At 40.3% G+C, this 10,110-nt stretch overlaps 1 pseudogene; it reads right to left on the reverse strand.

The window, feature by feature from the left end:
* Positions 1 to 9,116: 9,116 nt before the first annotated feature.
* Positions 9,117 to 9,401, reverse strand: LOC123571079 (cytochrome c oxidase subunit NDUFA4 pseudogene; annotated as a pseudogene).
* Between the last annotated feature and the right edge of the window lie 709 nt (positions 9,402 to 10,110).

Here is a 10,110-nt window from a genome sequence, read left to right on the forward strand (position 1 = left end):
GGGCTTCTTTTTTGAACATTTTCTCATTAATTGTCTGTGATCCTCTTTTAAATATATGCTTTTAGCAGCCTACACGTCCCTCTCAGGACTCCTTTACTTGTGCCGACAAGGGTTTAGGAGTAGTATTTTTGTGATCATCCAGTTCCAAACATGGGAAACCGTGAAAATCGCAACTTTCATGGGATGGAATGAATACGTTGCGGTATGTTTATACAATGGAATACTATCTCAGCAACGGAAAACCACAAAGTACAAGGTACTCCTCCATGGAATAATAGGCGCGAATCTTACAAACATAACATCGAGTGAAAGAAGCAAGGGACAACACGGACATGTTTAATGAGTCCATTCCTATAACTTCAAATGACAGGCAACACTAACCTACCTTGTTGAAGAATGCGTACTTAGGGTATAAAACCATAGAGAAGAGCAAGGAAAGGACAATCAGAAAAGTCAGGATGTTGGTTACCCCTTGCAGTAGGAGTGGGGCTGAGCTCAGGCAGGGCCACCCCAGGAGGCTTTGGGGGATGCTGGCGGTGTTCTCCTCTGGGACCTAGGGGAACGTTTCCATACAGATGCACTTGATAATCATGTATTAAACTGTGCGCATAGATTGTGATGTTTTCTTTCTGTGTGGTGCTTGCCACCATAAGCCGAGAAAAACCAGTGCTAAGGGAAGTAACCTTGCTTTAACAGGTAAGTATTTTATAACCAGAAGGATAACCAACATTTTATTTTCTCTATTTATAGCAGATCTCCTTGCGAGTACTAGTATCAGTTTATTGATAGTGATAGCTTGATTTCAAATTCTCATAGATTTCACCGAACATCATAGGAATGATGCTTACATAATGGTGATATTAATTTTGATGTTTTGGTAAATATTTTATATTTGGGTGGTAAGTTTTCATTCAGAATTTGTGATTTTGTGCTGGAACCCCATGCACTTGCTACGTTTTTCTCACGGGAGATTTGTCACCTCCCCATCCACTTATTCTCAGGGGTGGAGGACCTAGGACCTGAGGTAAAGAAATTAAGGCAACAACACTAAGGGGAAACAACACAAATTTTTACCTTCATAGTTTGTGTCAGTTAATTGTGGTATTTTCATATGATGGAATTCCTTTTTTTTTTCCACAGTGGAAGTGTACTGGGTATTCTTAGGTATACTATCTGTTTTTAAGAAAAGTCCATTACCAAGATATAACAAATTACGTAACGTTAAATATCACATGATATTTATAAAGCAGACTATACATATTCAAGTTTAGAAAACCAGTCGACTGTGAATGAACTGTTGTGAAGTGATGAAAACACGTATTGAATACTGAGGTCAAGAAAGAGTACACTGCAGTTCTACAGGTCTTATATGTATTTCATTGTGCTGAAGACACCAAATATGAAACGCTACGTAATGTGTGATTCCATTTGTAGGACATTCTTAAAACTGGAAAACTACACGTACAGAAAACTAATCAGTCATTTTCAGGTCTGTGGATTGTGAGAAGTATTTAACTACAAATGCATGTTATTTGTTATTAGCAAGTTTGACCCTCTTTATGTTGAAATGCAACGTACACAGAGAGAACGTCACAATATGTGTGTGTTGTTTAATAGTGATCATCAAGGGCACCTCTACAGAAACGCCGCCATGTCACAGAGGAGAACACCGCCAGCATTCCCCAAAGCTCCTGGGGTGTCTCTGCCTCATCTCAGCCTCATTCCTCCTTCAAGAGGAAACCGACACATTTACTTTTGTGATCATTCTTTCCTCAGTTTTCTCTATAATTTTTGGTCCCACGTCCTATATTACATTCTTTTAACAGTACAGTATGCTTGCAGACGACATGTTCCTAAATCTAGAAGACCCCACAGTCTCAGCCCCCAAAGCTCCTTAAGCTGATCAACAACTTCAGCAAAGTCTCAGGATACCAAATCAATGTGAAAAATCGCTAACATTCCTATATGCCAACAACAGTCAAGCGGAAAGCCAAATCAGGAACACAGTCCCATTCATAATTGCCACACACACACACACACACACACACACACACACAAAGATACCCAGGAATACTCCACACCAGGGAGGTGAAAGGTCTCTGCAAGAAGAACTACAAAACACTGTTCAAGGAAATCAGACATGTCACAAACAAATGGAAAAACATTCATGCTCATGGATAGGAAGATCAATATTATTAAAGTGGCCATACTGCCCAAAGCAATTTGCAGATTCAGTGCGATTCCTAGTAAGTTATCATTGACATTCTTCACAGAACTAGAAAAACTATTTTAAAATTCATATGGAACTGAAAAAGAGCCTGGATGGCCAAGGCAGTCCTAAGTGAAAAAGAACAAAGCTGGAAGCATCATGCTACCCGACTTCAAAATATACCACGGGCCCACAGTAACCAAAACAGCATGGTACTGGTACAAAAGCAGACACGGAGTCCAATGGAACAGAATAGAGAACCCAGAAATAAGGCCGCACACCTACAACTATCTGATATTTGACAAACCTGACAAAAGCAAGCAATGGGGAAAGTATTCTCTATTCAGCAAAGGGTGCTGTGATAACTGGCTAGCCATACACGGAAGATTGCAACTGGACCCCTTTCTTACACCAGGTACTAGTCAGTTCTCTTGCTGCTAATAAAGACATACCTGAGACTGGGTAATCTATAAAGAGAAGAAGTTTAATGGACTCACAGTTCCACATGCCTTGGGAGGCCTCACAATCGTGGCAGAAGGCGAAGGAAGAGCAGAGGTGTGTGTTCCACAGCGGCAGGAAAGACAGCATGTGCAGGGGAACTGCCCTTTGTAAAACCATGAGATCTCGTGAAACTTACTCGCTATCAGGAGAACAGCACGGGAAAAGTCCGCCCCCATGATTCAATTACCTCCCACCGGATCCCTCCCACAACACGTGGGGATTATGGGAGCTACAATTCAAGAGGAGATTTGGGTGGGGATACAGCCAAACTATATCACGCCGTATACAAAAATTAACTCAACATGGATTAAAAACTTAAAGGTAAAACCCCAAAATAGAAAAACCCTGGAAGACAACCTAGGCAATCACATTCTGGACGTAGGAACGAGCAAAGATTTCCTGACGAAGACACCAAGAGCAATTACAACAAAAGCAAAACTTGACAAATGGGGTCTAATTAAGCTAAAGAGCTTCTACACACTAAAGGAAACTGTCAACAGAGTGAACAGACAACCTACAGAATGGGAGAAAATTTTTGCAAACTATGGATCTGACAAAGTCTAATATCCAGCAAGAAAAATACCAAGCAACCCCATTAAAAAGTGGACAGAGGACATGAACAGACACTTTTCAAAAGAAGACATAGATGCGGCCAACAATCCCATGAAAGAAAGCTCAACATCACTGACCATTAGAGAAATGCAAATCAAAACCACAGTGAGATACCCTCTCACGCCAGTCAGAATGGCTATTATTACAAAGTGAAAAAATAACGGATACTGGCGAGGTTGCAGAGAAAAAAGGAACACTGGAACACTTATGCACTGTTGGTGAGAGTGTAAATTAGTTCAACCATCGTGGAAGACAGTGTGGTGATTCCTCGAAGACCTAAAGACAGAAGTACCATTCGGCCCAGCAATCTCATTACTGGGCATATACCCAAAGGAATGTAAATCATTCTATTATCAAGACACGTGCACGTGTATGTTCATTGCAGCACTATTCACAATAGCAAAGGCATGGCAGTCAAGCTAAATGCCCAGCAATGGTAGACTGGATAAAGAAAATGTGGTACATATACACTGTGGAATATTATGCAGCTATAAAAAGAATGAGGATAGGTCCTTTGCAGGAACGTGGCTGGATCTGGAGGCCATTATCCTCAGCAAACTAATGCAGGAACAGAAAACCAAGTACCGCATGTTCCCACTTATAAGTGGGAGCTAAATGACGAGAACACAGGGACACAAAGAGGGGAACAACACACACCGGAGCCTATCAGACAGTAGAGGGTGGGAGGAGGGAGAGGACCAGGAAAATAACGAATGGGTACTAGGCTTAATCACTGGGTGACGAAATAATTTCTACAAGAAACCCCCATGACACAAGTTTACCTATGTAACAAACCTGTACATGTACCCCTGAATTTAAAATAAAAGTTAAATTCAAGAAATACTAATAATATGGTTTGGTGTTGACTGTTACGTACTTTTATAGTAGTGGAATCAGAAAATATGTTCATATTTCTTGCTTCTTGTGTTTAATGTCAGGAGTTTGGTTTCGGATGTTTAAATCTGAGATGTGTGTTAGGTATCCAAGTGGAGATGCTGAGTGGACAAAGGTCTGGCTCTGGGTTGAAAAAGTACCTATGGGAGTCATCATAGTTTCGATATTTTTTTCCAGGGCCCGTTCCAGAGATAGAAATTACACCACTTTTCTATTGAGTTATGTTAAAACACACAGAACACAGAATTTACCATCTTAAGCGTTTCTCAGTGTTCAGTTCGGTAGTGTTAAATATATTCGCATTTCTGTGCTGCCGATCTCCAGAATGTCTTCAACTGCAAAACTGAAATGTATACCCGTTAAACAATTCCTTGTTTTCCCCTGCCCCCCAGCCTCTGGAAACCACCATTCTACCTTCTGTTTCTGAGTTTGGAAATATTAGATCCCTTATACAGGTGGAATCATGTAGTATTTGTCCTTTTGTGACTGACTCATTATATAGCATAATGTCCTAAAGTTTTATCCACATTGTAGCATTTATCAGAATTCCATCCTTTTATGGGCAAAATCATAATTCATTGTAAGGGCCAAATAATAACGGACCATATTTAGTTTCTGTATTCATCCATCCGTGGACACTTGGGTTGCTTCCATCTCTTGGCTCTCATGAATAATGCTGCTATGAGCAGGGGTGTACAGACATCACTCTGAGACTCTGATTTCTATTCTTTTGGCTATAGACACAGAATGGAATTACTGGATCATATGGTAATTCTATTTTTAGTTTTCTGAGTAACCGCCATACCCTATTCCACAGCAGATGTGCCATTTTACATTCCCACCAACAGTGCACAAAGGTTCCAGTTTCTGCACATCTTCACCAGTATCGGATCAGTTTTATTGAACAAATGGAATTTATTTCATTTCTTTGGATTTTATTTTTGTTTATTTTTATTGACACAATTGTATACATTTATAGTGTACAACATGATGTTTTGAAATAGGTATACATTGTGCAATGGGTACATTAGGCTAACTACAATATGGATGAACTCACATACCTTTCATCTTTTGTGCTGAGAACACCTAAAATCTATCTACCTTCTTAGCAATTTTCAAGTATTTGTTATTATTAACTATAGTCACCATGTTTAGAATAGATCTCTTGAACTTAGACTTCTTGTCTAAATGAAGTTTTGTATCCTTATCAATATCCTTACCAGATCCTTACCAGGATCTCCCCAATCCTCCCCAGCCCCAGACCCTGGTAACCACCATTCTATTCTCTGTTTCTAAAAAATTTGATTTTTTAAGATTCCACATCCCAGTGAGATCATACAGTATGTGTCTTGCTGTGCCTGGCTTATTTCACTCGACATAATATATTACAGATTCACTCATGTTGCCACAAATGACAGGATTTCTTTTTTTTTTTTTAAGTCTCAATACTATTCTACCGTGTGTACATATACACATGTGCTTTATCCATTCATCCATCTGATCGGCTCTTAGGTTGATTTCACATCTTGGCTCTTGTGAACAGTGCTGCAATGAATATGCGAGTGCAGATATTTTCAACATACTGATTTCATTTCCTTTGGCCATATATCCAGTAGTGAGATTACCAAATCAAATGATAGTACTATTTATATTTTTAAATTTTTAATGGATACATATTTGCACATATTTATGGTGTACATGTGATATTCTGTCACGTGCATAGAATGTATAATGATCAATTCAGGATATCTGAGGTAACCATCACCTGGAATACTTTTCATTCCTATGTACTGGGAACATTTCAAGTCCTCTCTTCTGGCTATTTTGAAATATACAATACATTGCTGTTAACTGTAGTCATCCAACTCTGCTGTTGAACATTAGAGTTTATTCTGTCTTTGTATTTTTTGAGACTGGGTCTCACTCTATTGTCCCAAGCTGGAGTGCAGCGGTGCAATCACAAGTCACTGCAGCCTCAACCTCCTGGGCTTAAGCAGTCCTTCCACTTCAGCCTCCCGAGTAGCTGGGACGACTGGTACGTCCCACCGTACCTGGCTAATTGTTTTTTTGTTTTTTGTTTTTTTTCTTTTTTTTGTAGAGACTGGGTTTCACTACACTGTCCAGGCTGGTCTGGAACTCCTGAGCTCATGCGATCTACCCACCTCGACCTCTCAAAGTGCTGGGATTACAGGCATCAGCCACCATACCCGGCCTAGAACTTATTCCTTCCTTTTAACCATATGTTTGTACCTATTAACCAACCTCTCTTCTTCCCAACCCCTCGTCCTCCAATCCACACATCCTTCCCAGCCTCTCCGATCTATCGCTCTATTCTCTACCTCTATGTGATCAACTTTTTTACCTCCCACATATGAGTGAGAACGTACAGTATTTGTCTTTCTGTGCCTGGCTTATTTCACCTAACATAATGACCACCGGGTCCATCCACGTTGCTGCAAATGAAAGGATTTCATTCTTTTTGTGGCTGAATCATATTCCCTGTGTATATATGCCACATTTTCTTTATCCATTCATCCACTGATGGTCACTTAGGTTGATTTCATATCTTGGCTACTGTGTTGAGTGCTGCAATAAGTATGGGGGTGTAGGTATCCCTTTGGTATACCAATTTCCTCTCTTTTGGATAAATACCCGGTAGTGGGATTGCTGGATAGTTCTATTTTTAGTGTTTTGAGAAGTCTCCATACTGTTTTGCACAGTGGCTGTACTAATTTCCATTCCCACCACAGTGTATGAGGGTTCCCTTTTCTTCACATCCTCGTCAACGCTTGTTCTCTTTTATCTTTCTGATAATAGCCATTTTACCAGGTGTGAAGTGATAGCTCATTGTGACATTTCCCTGATGATAAGTCATGTTGAGCATTTTCATACAACTGTTGGCCATTTGTATGTCTTCTTTGGAGAAATGTCTATTCAGATCCTTTGCACATTTTAAAATCAGGTGATTTGTATTCTTGTTATTGAGTTGAGTTTCTTATGTATTTTGGATATTAACTCCCTATCGGATGTATAGTTTGTGAATATTTTCTCCCATGCTGTAGGTTGCCTCTTCACTCTGTTGATCGTTTCCTTTGTTGTGGAGAAGCTTTTCAGTTTGACGTAATTCCATTTCTCTATTCTTCCTTTGGTTGCTCATGTTTTTGGGGTCATAGAGGAAAAATTATTGCCCAGGTCAATGCCATGGATGTTTCTCCCTATGTTTTCTTCTGGCAGTTTTACAGCTTCAGATCTTACGATTAAATCCGGAGTCCATTTTGCCTTGATTTTGTATATGAGACAAGGGTCCCATTTTATTCTTCTGCATGTGGATACTCCGTTTTCCCAAGACCATTTATTGAAGAGACAGTCCTTTCCACATTGTGTGTTCTTAGCATCTTTGTTGAAAATCACTTAGCCCTAAGTGCATGGATTTTTTCTAGTCTATTATATTGTTCCAGTTGTCTGTTTTTATGCCAGTACCATGCTGTTTTGATTACTCTAGCTTATATTATATTTTGAGATCAGGTTGTGATTCCTCTAGCTTTGTTCTTTTTGCTCAAGATTGCTTTGGGTAACTGGAGTCTTTTGTGGTTCTCTGCGAATTTCAGGATTGCTTTTTCTATGTGTGTAAAAATAGCATGGGAATTTTGATAGGGATTGCAGTGAGTCTGTTGATTGCTTTGAGTAGTATGGACATTTTAACAATATTGATTCTTCCAATCCATAATCGTTGGATAGCTTTCCATTTATCTGTGGCTTCCTCAACTTCTTTCATCAGTGTTTTATAGTTTCCAGTGTACAGATCTTCCAACTCCTTGGTTGAATTTATTCCTAAGTAGTTTACATTATTTTTGAGAGCTACTGTGAATGGGATTGTTTTCTTGATTTCTTTTTCAGATAGCTTGTTATTAGCGTATGGAAATGCTACTGATTTGTGTATGTTGACTTTGTATTTTGCAACTTTCCTTAAAATTATTTGAATTTTAAGGTTTTTTGTAAAATATTTTAAGATTTTAGATATATAAAATCATGTCGTTGTCGTCTGCAGACAGAGATAATTTAAATTCTTGCTTTTGTTTCTTCTGCATTTTGGGATAGGTTCTCTCTTTGTCACCCAGGCTGGAGCACAGTGATGGGATCTTGGCTCACTGAAGCCTCGACTTCCTGGGTTCGAGCGATTCTCATGCCTCAGCCCCCCAGGTAACTGGGACTACGCCCAGTTGTCGCATGCCACCACGCCCGGCTAACTTTTGTATTTTTGGTAGAGGCAGGGTTTCGCCATGTTGCCCAGGATGGTCTCGAACTCCTGGCCTCATGCGATTCATCATCCTCAGCCTCCCAAATGTTAGGATAACAGGTATGAGCCGCCGTGCCCAGAAACTTTTTATTTTCTGATTTGTGTGCTTTTAATTGTTTTCTCTTGCCCACATTTTTTGGCTAAAATTTCCAGTACTATGTTGCATTGAAGTGGTGAAAGGGGGCACGTTTGTCTTGTTTCTGATACAGGTGGTATTAAAACCAGGATCTTCCATCAGCTATGACAAGAGTATAGTAAAAGGAAAGAATCAGACCAAGGACTGAGCCCGGGGGCTCTCTATTTGTAAGAATTTGGGGAGAAGAGAACTTCCGGATAGCTGAACACGTGGAAGTTACTGGAGGGAGGTGCACCTGGAGAGGTCATGGAAGCTCCATGCCCCTTCCCACATACTGTGCCCTATGCATCTCTCTCATCTGGCTGTTCGTCTGTATCCTTTGTCATGTTCTTCATAATAAATGGGTAAACATATTTACTGATCAGTGTTAAAACCCAACACGATACACTAACATGATTTTAGTGCACTTAGAGGAGAAATATCTCCTAGTTAAGGGGAAAATTGTGCAAAGGGCCTCTGGAAGACCTTCATTCTAAATTGTTTTGTAGGGAAACATTTAATTTAGAAGTCTGGACATTTTTTTTCAGTTTGCTGTAATCTACATTCACTGAGTAGAACTTGTATTGATCATTGGGACCCAGTTTATTCCAGGGTTCTGGGGGATTCTTTCTGTCCCAGCTAACATCTGGGTTAAACATCTGCCAGATGCAAGACATGCAGCCCTGCTCTAGTGCCTCCTGCTCAAATATATACAAAGAGAGAGATATCACACTCGAATGCTTCCTGGCCTGACCAAAGAGCTGGGGGAGCATCTGTGTAGACTGGAAGGAGGGAAGAACAAATATTTCAGACCCGGGTCTAAGTAATCCAATGCAGCATTTGATTTTTGGAGGAGACTTAGGCTATATAGAATTGAGTTAATAATACTCCTGGTTTCATAACATGCTACTCATGATGGATGTCAGGCCCTATTTGTTTATTTATTTTATAATGCAGTGTTCCCCCATTTACCTATTACTCAGTCCAAAAACTAGACTATTACCAGTAACCTACATCCACCTCTGAGCTCCCCCTCACTGCATCCTCCTGACCCTCTTCACTCCCACTGGAAGCAACCCTAACCTGAATTGGACTCTTGGTATTTCTTTGATTTTTATTGCAAATAAGTACACACACACACACACACACACACTCACTCACTCACTCACTCATGATTTTGGCTCGCTGCAGCCTCAACCTTCCCAGCTCAGGTGATTCTCCCACCTCAGCCTCCCAAGTACCTGGGAGCACAAACGCGTGCCGTGATGCCTGGCTAATTATTTGTAGAGAGGAGTTTAGCCATGTTGCGCGGGCTGGTCTCCTATTCCTGGACTCAACCACTCCACCCACATCTGCCTCCCAAAGTGCTGGGATTACAGGCGTGAGCCGCTGCGCCTGGCAATTATACTCTTCAGTTTTGCTTGATTTTGAATTTTATGAAAAGGTTGTCATACTGCATGTAGTCTTGTGGTAACTGCATTT

This window comes from Macaca fascicularis, chromosome X, assembly GCF_037993035.2.
Source record: "Macaca fascicularis isolate 582-1 chromosome X, T2T-MFA8v1.1".
NCBI lineage: Eukaryota > Metazoa > Chordata > Mammalia > Primates > Cercopithecidae > Macaca > Macaca fascicularis.